The sequence below is a fragment of the Schistocerca nitens genome, chromosome 3 (assembly GCF_023898315.1).
Source record: "Schistocerca nitens isolate TAMUIC-IGC-003100 chromosome 3, iqSchNite1.1, whole genome shotgun sequence".
In the NCBI taxonomy this organism is placed as follows: domain Eukaryota; kingdom Metazoa; phylum Arthropoda; class Insecta; order Orthoptera; family Acrididae; genus Schistocerca; species Schistocerca nitens.
In genome coordinates, this window is record NC_064616.1 from 219,034,015 (window position 1) to 219,039,952 (window position 5,938).

The 5,938-nt window shown below is 39.9% G+C and overlaps 1 non-coding gene across 1 annotated transcript; it reads left to right on the forward strand.

Annotated features, from left to right (window-relative positions):
- Positions 1-5,393: 5,393 nt before the first annotated feature.
- Positions 5,394-5,468, forward strand: Trnat-ugu (transfer RNA threonine (anticodon UGU)). Its single transcript has one exon. It is a non-coding gene; the product is annotated as a tRNA-Thr (tRNA).
- The last annotated feature ends 470 nt before the right edge of the window (positions 5,469-5,938 follow it).

Sequence of the window (5,938 nt, forward strand, 5' to 3'; positions counted from 1 at the left end):
ACCAGGGTGGTAAGCCATACCTATGGGGTTGATTTACCACAGTTACGTTTGTTTTGTTTAATTTGGGCAGCACACTGTCGAGAAATGTGATGAGTATTTTCCCTTTATCTCTGCCAACGTCGTTTGCGCCTGCACAAATTACAATACAGTCATTAAAGTCAAGGTTTTCACATGATTTTTCAAGAGACTTTGTAACTTCTTTCATTCCTGCCCCTGCCTCCATTCTAACCTCTTTTATATATTCCACTAGAGACATATTTTGTTTGGTGACATCCTTGTACAAAATAAAACTATTCACAGTAGACGCTACGAAAACTTGAAAGGAAAGCTTTTTTCCACCTCTTCATCATTTTTCTTGTGAGTGGGTAGTACTGAAATGGTAAAGATTGAAAAGAAAAAAAAAAGAGAGAAAATAAATTCATTTTGCTTCAGATTCCATGTTTTGAAGCTTGTTGTTAGGCCCTTTCTGTTCTTCACGCAAGTTCTGACAGTTAGTGTCAGATGTTCCTACAACATGTTCAGTAAAGGTACATTTATTTGTAAATTGACTCCTGCTGCATCTTGTAGTCAAAATATGAACTACTATGGCTATCCTACAGCCAGCAATCATGAAACATGTGGAAAAACACATTTCAATGAATGGAAAAGATGTGCCCATACGGGATAAGGGCATCATTCACATGCCTGTTACGTGTGTGCCTGTGTGGTATACGGGCACAGTGCTGAAAGTGTTATTTCTGTTATTGTAAGTCTTTTTGTAAGCTTCATAATATTTGTCAAAATTTTCTGGTTTTTGTGGATCTTTGCAAATACTATTAAAATGTTTTAGTATTTTGCAGGATATAAGTAAACTCTTCCAACTTTTCTTATGTGTGCAAGATCGTTATGTGAATTAGTGCAGGCTGTCAGTACTTATCATTACTGTGAATTACTAAAAGATGTTTGCATCATTTACAATAACTGGTTGTCACTGATTATCTGTTGTCACTATTATTACTTAAAAAGTTAGTTTTTATGTATTAATGATACATTTGTAAGAAGTTTTGCTTATTTTGTATAAAACTGACAATATGACACTCTAACACTATTGTCAAATATGATCTAAGGACCAAACTAAACTAAAAAACTGTAAGCTGAACTCTGTTTTCAAATATTTCTTTATAAAGGAATTTTCAAGAGTACTGCTCCACCCAGTTTAACTCTCACAGTGCTGCAAAGATGAGCAATATAGATATTTGTGGCAGTGGAATAGAAAAAAACTAAAATGACAACCTGAACAATGCTCCATGGACCAATAGAACCCTGTGAGACTGTACTGTATACCCCTGGGAGACGCAAAGAAAGAAATTACAACCAGTGGTTGAAAGTACGTACAGGTCACATACATCAAGAAGAAGGGTACCATAGCAGAAGTGATCCACAAAATTACCATACAGTATCATTGATATCCATCTGTTGTAGAATTTTAGACTGTGCTCTAAGCTGAAACTTAATGAGGTACCAATATCTCAAACAGAATGACTTCCCCCAAGCCAACAAAAATGAAACCATTGGTATTGTGAAGCCTGAATCACATTTTCTAACCCAATGTCCTGAAAGCTTTGGAGCATGCAATAAGGTGGATACAATCTTTCATCACTTCCAAAAATATATTTGACTCAGTATCCAAAAATGCTTATTAAAGATAGTACTGTCATATAAGGTACTGTACCATATCACACAAAATTTATATCTGTGAAAACAATCAATTATTGACAAAATTAATTAATTGGATGGATGAAAAGTCTACTCACCATACAGTGGCAGACTACACACATAAAAGACATCAAGCTTTTGGAGCCAGTGGCTTCTTTTCAGGCAGAAGGGTTGAAGGGGAAAGAAGAGGGGTGAAGGAAAAGGACAGGAGAGGTCTTGGAAAAGGGATAGATTTTGAGAAAGTCACCCATGACCATGGGTTTAACTCATGCATGATGTTTAAACAGTAATCTCTCTCTGCATATTACCCTGTCTTCCACATTTAAGCTCTTTAGTTTTCAAACCTCGTCCGATGCAGTCCAAAAAAACATCCCGCATGATAAGTCTCCCCTGACCTGCAGTTCTGGGTGACTTTCCCAAAATGTATCCCTTTCCTAGACCTCTCCGGTCCTTTTCCTTCATACTTCTTCCTTCCCCTTCAACCCTTCTGTCTGAAGAAGCTTGCCAGTTACAACCGTCTATTATGTGTGTGGTCTGCCACTGCTTGGGGAGTAGATATTTTATCTATCCAATTAAATAAAATTTACATCTGGATTGAAGACTGAAAAACTAGCTCTGTTTATATCTTCATTGATATTGGTGAAGCTAGTGAAAAGTGCAATGAGGCAACCACCTGATAGTGCATGCTGATTAGGGGAAAGACCACATTAATGTGAGTGAATTATGGTTGGAAGCATTTTGCCAACTTCAGTGAACACAATGCATTAAAAAACACTGCACTTTGATAATGTGGGCTTCATCCCAGATGGAAGATGATCATTCAGAGAACCAGAGGAATGTATGCTGCTGCTACCTTAGCAGAAATCACATTTGTACAAGGTGGCTTAGTAATGAAGGCACCAGAAATGAAGTGAAATGAGCTTAAATTCCCGTATCAGTCATACTGATTTAGATTTTCTGTGGTATCCCTAAATGCTTGATGGAAAATGCCTACATTCAGAGGCAGCTCATTCTTAAATGCCAGAAGGGCCCAGCCCCACCAGAAATATTGTGATGCAGTTTCATTCTGTGCATGTTTCAGTGTTATATCAAACAGTCTGAATATGAAATGATTCTGGTGCAGTACAAGTAACAGAGACCAGATGTAACTAGGCCCAGTTACCATTGCTCTGTCACAGATATATGATGTTACTTGGAGCTGCCAGTAGTTCAAGGCAGGCTTTGCCACTGCCACTCTCTCACCTCTACGCTCAGTACGTCCTTCCACAGTAATGAACTTTACCTTTCTCCACCTGATATGTTCAACAGAGAGGGCCAGTGTCAGGTGGTCCATACTCCCTCCATACTCATTCCACACTCCCAGCTCCAAAAACTGCAGTCACAATCATGTGACCAAGCTGGTTCCCTTTCTCCACCTTGCCCCTCACCATAACATAGCTAAGCGCCACCACGAGCAGGGTCGCTGGATGGCCAGCTCACACATGTCCCCCTTTCCCCACACCCCATCAAATCCTGCTTTCTCTCTCCCTACATGGCCATCTATCCACATGCCTACATAATGTTTGAGGCCAGCCAGCTTGGACCTGTAGAAAGAGCCATACCAAAGTGACCCTGCACCCCTGGCAGATTTGACAAAGTTGCACTCCCTTCCCCCACAAAATACCTTTCTGTACTTTTTTCTACACAGATATAAGAAATTTTATAATTTGTAAGTTAGATTTAATAAAAATTGAGCAGTATTGGAAAATATTTCTCAAATGAGCTATACAGACAAGAAATACTGCATACAACAAATTAAATGTATCATTGCAGTAAATAAATTACAGATTGTACAAACTTTCTAAAAGAGATGAAAGTAAAACAAAATCTATGCCTTATCCCTTGTGGTAGCTACTGTACATTGTGTTTATCATGAGTTGTAACAAAGAGCAGATTTTATTTGCTCCTATTGAATTATTCAGTGTATGAATCATTAATGGGAAATAAAAGAAAAAGAGCTATAAATAATTGTTGAGAACACATTTCTTTCAAGGAATTGTGTTCTTATTGTAATTTTACCTTTCATTTCCTTGTTTTGAGTGTAACAAATGCATTGATATTGCCACTGAAGTCACATTTAGCAGCTGTGTTGCATTCTTTTGACAAAATAGCTGAATTTGACAGTCTGTTTCACCCATAGTTAACCTTAAGGAGTTTTTTTTATCATATTTAATTTGCTGAAACTGCACTGAAATTGTCATAAATATCCTCAAAGCTAACTCTATGTTTGGATAAGCAACTCGTAACCCATACTACTTCATCAGCTCTTTCTACTGAAATTTAAAAAAGCTGTTTTGTTATGTAGCTCTGGTGTGTTGATATTTCTGTTATATTTGGCACCAACATCTTCTGCATATTTTTTGAAATGAGATACAGAGCTCTCATTTAATGATTTCCTGACTGGAAATTAAAGTGAGATGAAATTGTGTGTTATATGTGATATCTCTTTCCCATTTCAGTTATTACTCTGTCAAATACTTTGAAGCAGTCTAGCTTAAACAGTTTCACTCCAGTTATCAGTTTGCAAAAATCAGCAAAAAAAGGAAGCCACTGGTTAAACAGCATATTATTTGCTTGAAGACGTGGTGGCCAACCTTTGAGATCCTACAATACTGTAGTGGAATAGGATCAAAAACTCCATTGTTGAGCACAAGAAACAATAACAAACAATTCAGAATAGTTATGTTATAAAGTTTATTGAAGTTTTATCTGGGCCCTATCAGCAAAAATGCACATCAGCCACCACTACCTATAATACTACAAGTGATTCCTTTACCAACTGAGCAAATGCTCCATTCCAGATTACCTCATTTGCAATGAGACACTAATCTCCCTATTTTGCTTCCTTCTGAAACCCAACCAGCATTCATTGCAGATAAAACTGCATCTCCCAGAATCATCTGATGCCAGACCTCTAGAAGCCAACAAGTCTGCACACTGTAGCTTACAGGGGAAACGTAGATCAGTTAGGAGCCTCTTTGGTGTTGTAGATGGAAAGAAAAGCAGCAGCAGTAACCAATCATGGTGCTATGCATGGGTGTATGCAGAGTGGGCAGATATGCAGAAGCAATCCAGTCAATCTTGCTCTAGTGACAACTGTGTGGACAAAATCTTGCTGAAAATCAAACAGCTAATCTTGAAGGAATTCCCTTCTCTACATGTAAAATCAGAGCACTCAGTGTCAAACCAATTGACAAGCGCTGCTCTGTGATATCCACTATGTGATCAAAAGTATCCAGACACCGCCCAAAACATGTAAGCAGGAGATCCCGGGTTCGAGTCCCGGTCGGGGCACACATTTTCAGCATGTCCCCAATGGAGTACATCAACGCCTGTTTGCAGCTAGGGTGTCCATTTAATTATCATTTCATTTCTAGCAAAGCTGCATGGTCATCCACGGTAACTGTTCGTTCGGGAACAGACACTACCGTCATATATAGTTAAAATATGGCTTCCTGGCCATTGACCTTCTTGTGCGAACGCACACGCTATGCCCTAACTCGTACGGGGCTCGGTAGATTAATCTGTCACGAGTAATGAGTATGATGGGCAAACATCTATTAGGTGCACTACGAATGTAGTGGTGTGGATATGTTGGGAATGTGGATCTCACGGGGAGCGTGCAAGGGATAAGTCCCTGCAGACGCACTATCCTCTGTGCCCGCGGTGGCTCAGATGGATAGAGCGTCTGCCATGTAAGCAGGAGATCCCGGGTTCGAGTCCCGGTCGGGGCACACATTTTCAACATGTCCCCAATGAAGTACATCAACGCCTGTTTGCAGCTAGGGTGTCCATTTAATTATCATTTCATTTCTAGCAAAGCTGCATGGTCATCCACGGTAACTGTTCGTTCGGGAACAGACACTACCGTCATATATAGTTAAAATATGGCTTCCCGACCATTGACCTTCTTGTGCGAACGCACACCCTATGCCCTAACTCGTACGGGACTCGGTAGATTAATCTGCCATGAGTAATGAGTTTGATGGGCAAACATCTATTAGGCGCACTACGAATGTAGTGGTGTGGATATGTTGGGAATGTGGATCTCACGGGGAGTGTGCAAGGGATAAGTCCCTGCAGACGCACTATCCTCTGTGCCCGCGGTGGCTCAGATGGATGGAGCGTCTGCCATGTAAGCGGGAGATCCCGGGTTGGAGTCCCGGTCGGGGCACACATTTTCAACATGTCCCCAATGAATTAC